The following is a 14,199-nucleotide window of genomic DNA, read 5'->3' on the forward strand; positions in this document are numbered from 1 at the left end:
GACTGCAGGCTTTCCATCCTGCTCCTTTTATCTGTCACAGGAATTTTCCCCAACACATCGTTCACATCTATTTCTTTGCAGCGAGCTGCTGCTCGGAGAACCTCAATGGCTACCCGTACAGAGTCAGGGACTTTGCCTACGGTGGTGAAACCAGATGCTTACACTTCCTTTCCTGGGAGATGGCAGTGTGGTCCTCTCCCCTCTTCTTTCTTACAAGGAACTTAAGAAACATGTGAAAGCCCTTTTGAAATCTTTCTGGTCAAATGGAGAGGTAGGGCTCTCAATTTGCCATGCTTCTTTTCTCTTGTCAGCTACTTAGGGCTCACATGGACATGTAGATAATAGACATCGAGGCAGCTCCTTTGCATTTTGGTAAATTTTCTAGTGAGAAGAGAGAGAGGACGTGCATCAGTAAAAGCACAGCTTGTACAACACAAATTATAAGAAAGAAAGCACTGTGTGTGAGTTACGGGCAGGGTTTGTGCCACTGTGATTGCCCCCAGCTGCAGGGAGTAGAGTCAGCAGACGGTCTATCATCTCCCCAGGGTCTTCCTCACGAGTTGCCCCCTCCTGGAGCAGCCCATAGCCTGAGAGTGAGTGAAGGGTGGCGGGTATAAAGGCCTGGTCATGTTTGCCAATTGGGGCTCAACTCTGATGGATGATGTAGTATTTACTCCAGAGCTCCCCGCTGGCTGGGCGAGACTTCTACAGGCCTCCCTTTCCATTGAACTTCCCCTCTGTCTTCCACAGGCATTGGTCCTTAATAAACATCTTGAGGGGTATATACACACCTAATGGGTGCAGTGCACACCATCTGGAGGATGGGCACGGTTGAAGCTCTGACTCGGGTGGGGCCAAGGCAATATAGGTAACCTAAACATTTATACCCCTGTAATATGCTGAAATAAAAAAAAACATTAAAAAACATAAACATCTTGAACCCCAAACTCTGTTTCAGCATATGATTCCAGAGAATCCTACCTGCAGCAGTCACTGAGTGTAAACATGAAGGAAAGGAAAAACAGAAAGACAATGAAAATGAATTTGAAGAAAATGTATTTGCAGGATGTGGGCGATAAAGGTAAATATAGATTTGTTGATTTCTTAGAAAACATTTTATCTATCTGGAAAGCCTGTTTGAATTATTATTGTGCACAGGTTACAGAGTGAAAAAAGCAATACCATTGGCCCACGGGGCCCAATAACACAGATACACACAGTGAGTTTTTCCTAAGACCTGGACACAGCCCTAAGTAGGAGAGACACCAGTTTGCCATAGCAATCACTTTTGTCCCCTCAAAGTACACTCTGACAATGGTGGCAAGTCAAATGAATATATTGTCAGTGAACATTGGAGGAACACAAAGCAAACAAGCTACCAAATGAAAATTTATAGGATGGGCATATCCTGAGGGCTCAGAGAGAAAGAGGCATTCGCAAGGGCTTTTTGAACAAGCGATTCTGGAGACAAATTTTGAAAAGCAAGTTTTGTGGACATGAGTGAGGCGTGAGAAATGGTTAGATCACTCCTGGCTCTAAGCTGAGAAGGGGGAATGCTGTCAGCGGCACGCTGCACCAGCACAAACAGGTTTACCTAGAGAGCTCAGGCAGTAGCATCTTTTCAAGGTTAAGGTGTGGCTCATGGAAGTGGGTTCCCATCCAGGCTCTGTCCTGGCTCTGTTACATAGCAGTTCCATCATCAACCTCTCCAGATTTGAACTTCCTCATCACTCAAACAGGGTTAATAATAGCTACCTCTTAGGGTTGTTGTAAGCCTTAATACAATGCACTTGTTTGAGTGAAGTGCTCAAAATGGATTGGTTAATGTTATATTTGGGGATGCCTTGGTCAGTTAGGCAAGGCGTGCCTTTAGGAGGAGGGATATATTGGTTAAAATCTCTTTAGGTGAAATTTACAAAACCATCTGGGAGCTCTGAATATTCAGAAAAGTGGATTCTAGAGGGAGACAGTTACATTCATGGGGTTAAGTCATTATTGTTCCCATCAAAGAGAAGAAATATGCTGAGTCCTCAGAGCTGGCCACTTACTAGGAACCAGCATCTGTGTCCTGGCCTTTTAACAGGAGCTCTCCTTAATGGATGCGGTGATTGGTCCGTTTCCACTTCGTCTTATCTGTGATAATGACTCCGTAAGTATAAATCTCTTTACCAAATTGTATACTGCGGAGACTCAACTGAATACAAGTGCTCAAAAATAGACTGAATTTGAATGCTGGGCAGTTTGATGCCCACCTTCCACACACATACCGCACAATACCTCAAAACGCATTGAAGTCAGCACTTGTGTCCGTGCCATTATTCTCTTTTGAAAAGAAAAACCAAAATGCAGCCAGCAGATGGCGAGAGTGGACCATATTTGAAATACAGGTAAACTAGGTTTTCAGTAGTAGATTTTGGAGACACTACTCTCCTCAACTATTTTTTGTTTGTTGTTTGTTTTGTTTTCCTTTTCCTTTGAATAGAGTCAGGTTTGCACCTCAGAGTGGAATTAGAAGCGTCGTGAAGGTAACTAAGGAAAAATACCAACTCAAAGTAGGGCGTAAGTTCTTTGAAAACATTGTTTTATTTACTCAGGAGGGTAAGCTTTGGAAGAGGAGAAGAGTGAAAGGCCAAATATTTTGGGCAATTGCCCAAATGTAGGTAGCTTGATTAAAATAGTCATTCATTTCTAGAGGACTCAGCGAAACTGCTTCCAAGTTACGTTCTTTGCATTTTACTCTCATGCATAATTACTGCCCCCAAATTGTGGGCTCAGCCCGAGAGGATAAATTTTATGGGTCATAAATGTTCTAAACGTTGTTCTTTTCAGGACTGCACAAAGCAGCATGAATTCCAGGGCTGAGACTTGCTTCAAGTTATCTATCTACCATCTTCAACTGCGTGCCTGCAAATGAGATGCCAAGGGTCACTCTGTGTCAGGACTTGGTAAGAAAAGCCATTGGAATGTTTAATTTTTCTCTGGACATAAAGCTTCTTTGTGCGCACTTGTATTGTAATGCTGGGACACACAGTTGTCCATGGGGCAAAAAAGAAGGGCTATAAAGAATGCAGAAAAAAAAAATAAATAATATAAGCCAAGTGCACAGTTATCTAGGAAGGTAAATGTCGTGATTGGGGAAGTTTACAAAATATGACAATGATAGGAAATAAAACTTATCAACATGATGACTAAATATTTTCTCACTCTTTAAGACACCATTAAAATGGAAGATCCTTAGCTGTTTAAAGGATCCCAATGCTTTAGAATCGTGACTCCACGAGAGAGAAAGAATGCCAATATTTCCAAGTAAGCAAATAAGCAAGGTCAAGTTAGAAGGCCAGAGACAAGAAGCAGAGGAAATGTGGGTATGTGAACGTGTGTGCAGAATATTGTCTTTGCTTTGTGCCACAAATGCTTGGCAAGACTATTGTCTAAGTTTGGCTTTAACATAAAGCTTGTTGTAATATCTATGCCTACATAAAAGGCCCTGCCTCTCTCCAAAATATCCTCTCAGTAATCTGTCTAGTTACATCTATCCACTTTGGGCAATTATTTAAAAACTAAACAACATAGACAGAACTATGAGAAACAATTGTTAAAGAAAGGTTTCAGAATTAATTTTAACTTGGTAATTTTATTCCAATGGATGTCTTCATGGAATATCTTGAACAAAATTTTAAATAGTTAATAATAAAAAGAACTATAACATTTGTTTATTTATAGAAGTGTAAAGACTGGATGTGACTACATAAGAGAAAAAAACCTGAATAAAGTCAATATAAAACACAGATATTTTCAAAACAACTCATTTAAAACTATCTTTTAAAATTCTGAATCTAATAATATTCTTCAGAACATTAGTTGGCTGAATTTAACAAGCTTATTTTTTAAAAAGCAAAAAAAAAAAGGTGCAAAGATTTTGAACATGAACACAGCACTTGTTATATTGGTGTGGCATTCAAAACCATCTTAAGGTTAAAAATCAGGGAAATCATTAGCACACAAAGGCATGTTCATTCATGAAAATGTTTTGTTGTGAAAATAAATAATTGACAGGCAAATTTATTTATGTTCTTAACATTACTGAAAAGTATACGGATACAAAATTGTGCAAACGGTTGGAATATAAGACACCATACATTAAAAAACAATTTCATAGAAAATATGATCCATCAATGAGTCCATAGTAGAAATATTTAGGGGGGTGATGTGATGGTTAACTTTTTCTGAATTGCTGTGTAATTTTCCCCTAAATTTTAATGGCCATGTATTTTCTATAAATATTAAAAAGACATGCACAAACATGTATGCGTACATGTTTTAAGTCACCATTTTGCATAGTTTTATTTCCAGCCTCAGTTTATTCTGCAAAATAAAGACATTCTTATACCCTATGGGTCTTTATCATAACAACCCTCTGAGCACCAAAAAGAGAAAAAAATAGATTCTTAAAATGGCTAAAAAGAGTTATATAGATTTTAGAGGTCATTTTTAATGACAACTATTATTAAACCAAGACTCTTATTAAGGGAGAAAGCATGGATCCTTGGTGATGTGAAAGGAGGCTGATTAGGAAGCTCACTCTTCTCCTATTATAAGGTTTTCTCCACTTACAAGATATTGGTGTCTATATGTGGAACCCTTAGAGACTTACCCCTTTGGATTAAAAATGTTTGCTTCTAGAATTCTTCTTGACAGTAAAAGTCTAGTGGCCTCGAAGAATGCCAGATGCCATTCATTTTTTGCATCATAAGGAGCAGCAAGAGACCGAAGGTGGGGGAGAGGGAGGCACAGGGTTTAAGGAAGGGAGGCTTCTCTCTGAACTAGGGTTCTGCCCCAGGCAGTTTCCAGTTTACATTGTCTGATCACTACAACTTCAACGCTGTTCACAAACTAAAACACAAATAATCTCAGGTGCCTGTAGCCTGCGCCTTAGGGGAAGCAGGATGGCCTGTTGAGACTCAGGCACCCAGGAACCTGAGAATCACCATGCATGATCCCTTACCTCTCCTGCCCTCTCCTCGGCTGTGCAGACAAGCCACCCCTCAGTCTTTGCTCCTCACAGCAGCCTGCCCTGCCTTTGCTGATGGAGAGAGTAGCTGTAGTTAGTCATAGTCAGCAGCTAAGCTAGGAGGGGGAAATGGTTTTGATAAGGGCCATAGGGCTCTACACTTACGGCTGCAAGGAAAGCTGATCTGTGCCTAGAATAATCTACTTGTAGCCCCTCAGCATTAGTGGAGCAATAGTTTGGTGCAAGAATCAAGAACTGTTTATATTCCTCAGGAAAATAAAACACATTCATTTTTAGTAAATTTCCCAGAGCCCTCTTTTCTCCCTCTAAACCCTTCTGTGTGTACTTTTTTCCTACTGCCTATACTAACAATCTGTGAGAAGGTGAGGGGAAGACGGCTGCAAGCTTATTCAGAGGACTTTCTGTGCAAACCCAAGAAAGAGAGACCTATTTGCAACTCTGTGGTGGGGGCTCCCCCCTTTCTGCCCCAACCCTGTCATTCTTTGTCCAGTTTCCTGGGCTTTTGTGGGGGTCTAAAGAACTATTTGTCTTTTTGCATAGCAAGCAAAGGGGCAAGAGGAGAAAGCAGGGTGAGATGTGAGACACAGAAGAAAGGGGGACTCAGTTATGACTTCTTGAGAAAGCATTTAGGATCAGTCATCTTGCTTGTGGGTCTTTGGACCAATTGCTCTGCTTCCAACAAATTCCAGTCTGATTTCCCAATTCTAGTATACGTATTTGGTGTTCCATACTAAGTATTACATGTGCTACAGAATAGTCATAGGATAGAAAACTTCAACATACTCTACCTATAATCAGAATATTTTCAAAGGGTAAAATTCAGCATTTAACATATTGTATATGTAATAAGTAAGATACCCAATCTATGGCCCCTGGAAGCTTCCCCCTCCCCACCCCATCTCCTTTTTCTAATGCATGTTTTATTTTATAGGATCATGATGGTTGCCACAAATGTCTAGTAATTGCTGAAACTTGAGAGTATATATTCGCTGGAGAGCATAAAGAATTCCTAGGATGTAACCAAATTTGTTCATTTGAATTCTTTTGAAATCAGGTACAAAGGCAATAATTAAAATCTTTAGAAATAACCCTAAACTGGCATTGCATGTGCTCATGCAGAAAGCACTTCTACACGTTGTTAAAATCTTTTTGTCTTAAATGCATACGCAAAGGCAATCTCAAAGTGTGTATCACTATTTATAAACATGTTTTAGATATTTCTCCTGCACAAAATCATCTATGATTCCATATGGCCTTCTGTGTGTGTGTGTGTGTCTGTGCATTACTTTTTAGTTAGCTTTGGGGGATTCTTTGGTCTTTCATCTCCCTCACTCTCTTTCTGTCCTTCTCTCTCTTCTCACAACAGGCTGCTAAGTTGTCCTTGAACCAGTTTTAGACTTGAAAGATTTAGTAAACAAAAACACTTTATAACGTTTTTGGTGGGAGTTTTTAACAGATGTATTCTTCCTCTGGAGGCTTTCCCCTCTGTTTGATCTTTTCCTCCAAAGCAATTCATTATAATATGATGGGCAAACACCCAGGCGGGATAATTGTACTGAAACAGGCCAGCAGCCAGCACGCTGCAGCATCCGTCCCTCATGCTGGGGGCTGCCATCCCTGCAAGGCTGCTCCAGCCACTGTGGCTGTGAGCTACTGAGACCCAGCGAATGGACAGGACAGGGAGGCTGTCTGGATTAGGAGATGGGTCAGAAGCTCGTCATTTGGGCTGAGTTTCTATAAAGCTACAGGAATAAGCCTTGCTCACGACCTTTCAGGAACAAAGCTTGGAGTGAAGCTGAGAAGGCAGAGATATTATCAAGATGGCTGATTAAGCAGAAATTTTGAATTATGTTTTTCATTATGTAATGTCGTCAGCTGCTACTCTTTGTAGTCACCAAGTCAACATGGAGAGGAACTCAACTTTTCCAGGACTAGCCACTGCATTTGTGCCTTTAAGCTGTGCTGTTCTAAGGCAAGCACATACCCGTGGCTCTGGGTGGTCGTGTGAAGGGAGTTTGTTGGGGGTAATTCCAGGTAAACACAGACAGAATCCTGCTACCCCTCTCTGGTAGCTTCTGTCACAGGAAGGTACAAATACCTTTAACTTCCCATTTCTTCTCTCAATGCCCAGCCCATATCACGTGGCACTGAGGGCTGTGACACGGAGGGCTGAGACCGTATTCAGTCTGCCCTGTGGTTGGCCTTTGAAGACACCACAGTGTGCCTTTGTTAGCCAAGACTTCTGACGTTGAGCCGTGATGGGCGGAGGTTGGAATGGGGCTGGGCTTCTTCAGGAACACTATTCTGCACCTGTTTAAATCTGACTATAGTCCTTTTGTATCCCATATTACCCCATAACAAATTATCACAGATCTGGTACCTTAACACAAATTATTACAAATTTTTGGCAGCTTAAAATATCTCAAATTTATTATTCCAGTTTCAGTGAGTCAGGAGTCCAAGCACAGGTTAGCTGAGGCCTCTGGTCAGAGACTCACCTCGCTGAAACCAAGGTGCCGGTCAGGGCTGCAGTCTCATCTGAGGTCTACATTCAAGTTCACTGGTTATTACTGACAGAGTTCGAGGCCTTGTGGTTGTAAGACTGAACCCCCAGACCTCAGAAGGCCCACTACTCCTTGTCCACAACGTGGCAGTTTGTTTCTTCAGAGCCAACAGGAGAGTGTCTCTGCTGACTGCCGCTTTCTCTCTGACCTGTAGACCCTCTTCTAAAGGCTTTTCCTGATGAGGTCAGGCACAATCAAAATAATCTCTCTTAAGATCAATTTAGAGTCAACTAACCAGGGACCCTAATTACATCTGCAAAATTCCTTCACTTTCCCCAGATAACATAATCACAATGTGACATCCCACCATAGTCACAGGTCCTTCAAGGGAAGGAGATTCTACAGAGGATGGACTTCAGGAAGCAGAGACCAAGGGAGAGTTCTGCCTGCCACTCTGCTCTGAGAACATTCCCTTTATGTTAAAATTTTAATGTTACAACCAGCTGATGGCCATTTTGGTTTGGATATCCTAACTAGGCATTGTAAATGTTTCATTATCTGCCAATAGTGAAAGAAATTCAAACTAGAAGTACCTCAACTATGATTATCTGTATTGGCATAATTTCACGCTTGCTGAGAATATTTGTAACTCTATGATTAATTGCAACTTTTGTTAACATCACATCACGTCAATCTAACTTGTGTATTTCAGAGAAGCTGAAAGATATAATTTTGAGATAAAGAGAACTTTAGAAATATTTAGTTTAGTGGTTTCAAATTTGGGAGTATCAGAATATATTTATTCTATTAATTACAATTATATAGGTAATAATTCATATACAAGTAACTATTGATTGAAAAAATAAAAAAACATATCTATAATTAATTCAATAACATTTTAATAACCTTATATTTTATTAATCACAAAAATCCATAGACATTAAAGAAATAGTGATATATATATATATATAATATAGATATGTGTGTGTGTGTATACATATAAAATTTGTTCCCTTCATTAACAGTTCATTAACAGTCCTATAGAAAAATTTTATCTATTCTAGTTTACAGATGAGGAATGTATCATTGAATAAATGTGTAAGGAAAATTAGGCAGGTGAATTATGTCATACCCTCAAGGTTCATGAAAGAACTGAAAGTAGAATAAAGACCCCAAGCCCTGTAAAACTTTGAACAGCTGTGCTGCTTCAACTTTGAACCACAGATATCTACGTTTTTCTGCCCTAAGACAGAATGTAAGTTAATAGGCCCTCTTTCCCTGATGTGGCTGAGAAACCACACATTCTCTACAAGGTAGTTGGGAGCAAAGAACAATTGCATGGGCAAGACAGAAAAAGATAAGGAAACTGGGTTAATTCTAAGTTCCTCTTGTTTGAGGCCCTCCTTCCATAACAATTATGGAGGAAGTGAATTAACCGAATCTAGGAAAAATTCAGATTCAACAGTAAGTTGGAAGCCATGCTTTACAAAAAAATGCAGTGATAAATCTCTTTGGATGATCTAGAGTTTGGGATTTTGCATATGGCTGTCCTCTTAAATTAAGATAGATAATGTATATTTGTGTATAACTCACAAGTACATTTATAGATACCTTTATTGAGATATAATTTACATACCATAGAACTCACCTATATTATGATTTTCAGCAAATTCACTGAGTTTTGCAACCATCACCAAAATCTACTTTTATAGCTTTTTTAATCACCCCTGTAAGATCCTTTATATTCACTTACAGTTAATTCCCAATCCACTTCTGCATCTTTTCCTCTGCCTCAGCCCTAAGCAACCATTAATCTACTTTCTGTTTTTATAGATTTGCCTGTTCTCAACATTTCAAATGCATGGAATCACACAATATGTGGTCTTTCATATCTGTCTTTTTTTTGCTTAGTATAATGTTTTTGATGTTTGTCTATATTGTAGAATTTGTCAGAACTTCATTCCTTTTTATCACTGAATGATATTCCCTTGTATGGATAGACCACATTTTGCTTAATCCATTCATCGGTTGGTGAACATCTGATTTGATTTCACTTTGTGTCTATTATGATGATCCTATTATGAACAGTTAAGAGCAAGTCTTTGTGTGGAAATATGTTATTCTCTTGGGTAATACCTAGAAATGGAAGGCTGGGCCATATGGTAAAATAAAGGTGAATATTTTTAAAAGTTGCCAAATTGTGTTCCAAAGGGGCTGTCCCATTTTATTTTGCATTCCCTTCCATAACATAAGAGGCTCCCGTTTCTCTACATGCTCATCAACATTTGCCATTATGCGTCTTTTTGTTTTTTAATCATAGTCACTCTAGAGGAGGTAAGATGGCATCTCATTATGGCCTTAATGTGCATTTCCCTAATGACTAATGAGGCTGAGCATCTTTTCATGTGCTGTCAGCCAGTTATGTATCTTCTTTGGTAAAATGTTTATTGAAATTGTTTTCCCATTTTATAATTGGTAATTTACCTTATGTATTTAGCTATAGGAGTTGTTTTTATATTCTGCATATAAATTTTGTATCAGATACATGATTTATAATTTTCCCCAGTCTATAGCTTGTTTTTTTTTTTTATTTTCTAAATGGTCTCTTTTAAAATGAAAAAGTTTTGAATTTTAGTGATGTCCAATTTGTTGAGTTTTTCCTTTTATGTGTCACACTTTTGGTGTCATATGTAAGAAATCTTTATTTAACTCAAGGTCTTGAATATTTTATCCTATGTTTACATCTAAAAGTTTTGTAGCTTTAGCTCATACATTTCAGTTTCTGATCTATTTTGATGTAATTTTTGTGTATGATGTGAAGTAAAAGTCCAAGTTCACGTTTGGGCATGTGACTATCCAGTTGTCCCAGAACCATTTGATAAAAATACTATGCTATCTCGTTTGACTTGCTTTGTGATTTGTGCTGAACAGCAATTGATCATAAATACAGAGGTATAAACTCACTCTTAAATATGACTCTGGTCTTGACTTTGAACATGAGAGATGTTCTAGGATCTTAGGCCAATAGTAGGATGGTGCTATGAGCAACTGGCAGTTGGTGAGCTTCTACCTGGTTATCACTTCCCTCTCTCCCATTTGATGTTGGTATTATCACTGGCACCACTCCAGCATGTGCAAATTACCAACACGATCTCATATATGTTTTGTTTTGTTTTGTTTCTTAATCAAATTCAAACATGTTAGCATACACCTTCCCTAGGGGGTAAAAACTGATGACAAAATATTGTGATTTCAAAGACATTTCTTCTTCCAACTTTGGATTAGTAGATGCTACATCAAATGAGATAATGCATGTGAAAATGTTTCAAAAACCATAAAACTCCAAACAAATGTTAGGAATTATCATTATTGCATGCAGCGAATAAGAGTAAACAGAAGCAACAGTAATGCTTTTAGAGAGCTTAAGTAGACAGAATAGATGGCAATGTCAACATAAGAAGGTAAAAACCAGATTTGCAGATAATCCACCTATTGATGATTGTTGAAAGTTGACTTTATCTGCATTACCTAAAGTATGAAGGAGTTGGGTCAACATCAAAGAGGCTTCTCTTGTTTAGTTGGATATGGTGGATAAAGCTGTCTTAATAATTGGTATGTTCTCTTGAAGCGAGGTAGAAACTTTGCCCTAAGATATTGATTTCTCTTGTTAATGGATGGCCCTCCTTCCACAGTGTAGGTGGAATTAACAACTGTTTTTATAACGCCAACTTCACTATGTTGAAAGCCCCAAATAACCTAAAATCTTTCCTCTACACAGTGAGATAGACACTTTGCTTAAAATTTCCAGACTTAGTGAACACTTAAGGGCAATTTATGAAAGTCTACATATTTGTATTGAGTTGAGACATTGTAACTTAGACCCCACAAAACACTTTACTAGGATTATAACCCTTATTAATCCACTCACTATCTACTGTCATTCAGCAAACAGCTGAGTCCTGGAGGTTTGCTCATGAGACAGGTCAAATGTGAAGGGAAGGAATTAGGAGAATGTGTGGAACACTATGCAAATTTTTCTGGAGTTGGTAATTTACAGATGGAGAGGTCCAGGCACTTTAATAGGGAAATAAGGTCATTGCTGCTGCAGAGGTTGAAACACAGATCCCAAATGGAGGGCGGGCAGAGGCTGAGGGTTGCACTGTTTTCCTACAGCACAATTTTGCCTCAGGGAAGCCCTGACTTGGTGCTAACGATGAACATTAATGCATTCAGCAGCCAGACTGCTCCAAGTTCTCAAATCTTGAACTGATGACTCTGGTACATCATTTTATTTAGTGTTTCTCTGGGACCCTTTTCCTGAATCCTAATCCTGATTGTTTTATAGCAGTATTTCTTAGCTTTTGTGACCACAGCTCCTAAAGTTTGGTTATTTCTGTTCTCCTTATTTTATAGAACAGAGAGGTTCAGAATCTTGGCTTTCACACAGGACATTAGAGGTAGGTTATGATGATAATTTTAATTCCAAGGCCCTTAACCTACACAGCTTCAGACAATTCTGCCTAAAAAGCTTGAAAATCAGAAACTTGTGAGAAAACCTCTCTATAGCCACTGGGATTTCCCAGTAGCCCCCAATTCACTCCCTAAAATACCTTTTCTGTGAATAGTTAGGCAGTTGGTGCTTATAGCTTATGGCTCAGGAAAATTGGAGCAATGCAGTGATCATTTTTAAAATTCTCTTAGTTCAAAGACACCCTGTAGATTTGTTAATAAATCAAAGCACATATGGGGGGTAAGGAGTCAGAGGAAATGGGGAAGGGCTCCAAGCTCAGAGATAAAAATTGCCAAGAAAGAGCTTGCCTTTAAAGAAAGGGAAACTCGGAGCAGGAAGACAGAGGGGGAGAAATAATAAACAAGAGGTGTCTTCACAGTGCCCTGGTGTGACACACAACAGGGGCTGGAAAACATTCAACATTTGATGCTAGAGAACAGAAGAAGGCAGAAAACACATTCAGAGAATAACCTCACAATCTATCGCAAATGCTTCCATGCTGCTCTCATGCACAAATGCAAAGCAGAACTCTCCATGGACAGGGCCACTGACCACCCCAAATGGTCTTCTCTACCAAGATCATGGGTTAAGCCCTTGTAGAGCAGGCTTTGCACCGGTCCTTTCACATTGCCCAGAGCTGGCCCCTGCCCATCCACTCTCACCCCCTTCATCTTTGTATTTGTCATGCCATTAAGCTCACAGTACGCAGCCAATTCAATAGGGAACACTCATATTTCCCAAATATACACATATATAAAAGTTGGAATTAAAAGGAGCTATTCTCTTTGATTTGGCCCTGGTGTCTTGATTGCTTTTTGTCGGGCCCATCCTGATTTCATCTTGGCCCTAGGCATTTGGGCAGGTACATTTTTATGGCTGACTTGGATTCCCTTTTATTGCACCATCTCCAGTGTTTTTCTCATGAGAATTTCCTTTGGCAGCAATTCTTAATCTTGTCCAACTTACTTTTAAGTGACACTGGATTCTTTTGCTGGCCTGTCCAGGGAACCACATTTAGCAGAGTCAAGAGATAGGGGAAGGTTTAGAAATGTTTAGGAAGGTATTGATACCTTTGGTTACTTATAGATCCTTTTGATTCTACATTTAGGCAATGTCCCTCCTCTGAGGTTCCCCCATGGGAGTTGTACTATTCCATCATTGTGTGGGCATTGACACCAGATTTACTCTCTTCCTTTCCACTTCTTCTAGGCTCAGCAGTCACCCTGGTTGTCTTCACCCACGTGGAAAGTTCCTGCCTTCTTACAATCCCACCCCTTGAGACACCCTGCATCCCACCCCTTGAGACACCCTCTTTCAGGATCTTGGCACTGGTTGGGAAATCTTCAACTCTAATATCATAATTTCTGACCGTAATTATCCCTGCATGTTTTGCCTTCACTTGTTCCCTACATGCAGATTTTCTGGATACTCTGAAATCTCAATTACTCCATCCCTCTTCTTTCTTTCAGTCCACTACTTCCTTCCTTCTACAGCCCACCTCTCCACAGTGAAATATTTACATGGTCAATTTTCATCTTTTCCACATCCTCATGCACAGCAGCGTCAACACAGCCATTCATTTTATCCTTCCAAAAAGTTGCTGATAAATGTTCCTCAAGAAAACCATTCCACTGTGTAGATCTTTGTTGCTATAAATTTTGCCCTCTGATCTCCAGTGAGTCATCATTTGGGCTTGAAAGTTCTTTTACTCCACTATAACTTGCTTACTTCCTCAGTTACCTGAGGATATTCCAAATTGTTAGCAATCTTCTCATTCTCACTTACCCACCTGCTCTTCACTGATGTCACTTGCAGTAGGGGTCCTTGCTGCGTCTTTATGGATAAAACAAGAGCCATGGGCCATAGGCTGCACCAGCTTCTACACTTTCAGTTCAGAGGCAAGAGCAGCTTGTGCTGAATCTCAGCCCTTACCCTGTACTGTGGGTCCTGTTACTCCCACATCTCCTTCATTGCTTGCTCTGTTGCCTGTGTTTTGATCCTCTCTCTCCTCTTCTTCTTCTTCTTAACCTATAAGTACACTCAAATTTATCTTATTTAAAATAATAAAATAGAAAACCTTCTACAATCCTGTATCTTTCTTATTACTGGAATTATATCCTCTTTCATCCCTTAGGGCAAAGGGCTTTGAAAAG

The 14,199-nt window shown here is 39.6% G+C and overlaps 1 long non-coding RNA gene across 2 annotated transcripts; it reads left to right on the top strand.

Moving 5' to 3' along the window:
- The first annotated feature begins 961 nt into the window (after positions 1-961).
- Positions 962-13,463, top strand: LOC105880056 (uncharacterized). 2 transcript variants are annotated; one of them, XR_001158004.2, is made up of 4 exons: positions 962-1,081; positions 2,830-2,945; positions 11,950-11,993; positions 13,256-13,463. It is a non-coding gene; the product is annotated as an uncharacterized LOC105880056 (long non-coding RNA). The 2 variants fall into 2 exon arrangements; XR_012912529.1 differs by lacking the exon at positions 962-1,081 and adding an exon at positions 1,925-2,149.
- Positions 13,464-14,199: the final 736 nt, after the last annotated feature.

This window comes from Microcebus murinus, chromosome 16 (assembly GCF_040939455.1).
Source record: "Microcebus murinus isolate Inina chromosome 16, M.murinus_Inina_mat1.0, whole genome shotgun sequence".
NCBI classification, from domain to species: domain Eukaryota; kingdom Metazoa; phylum Chordata; class Mammalia; order Primates; family Cheirogaleidae; genus Microcebus; species Microcebus murinus.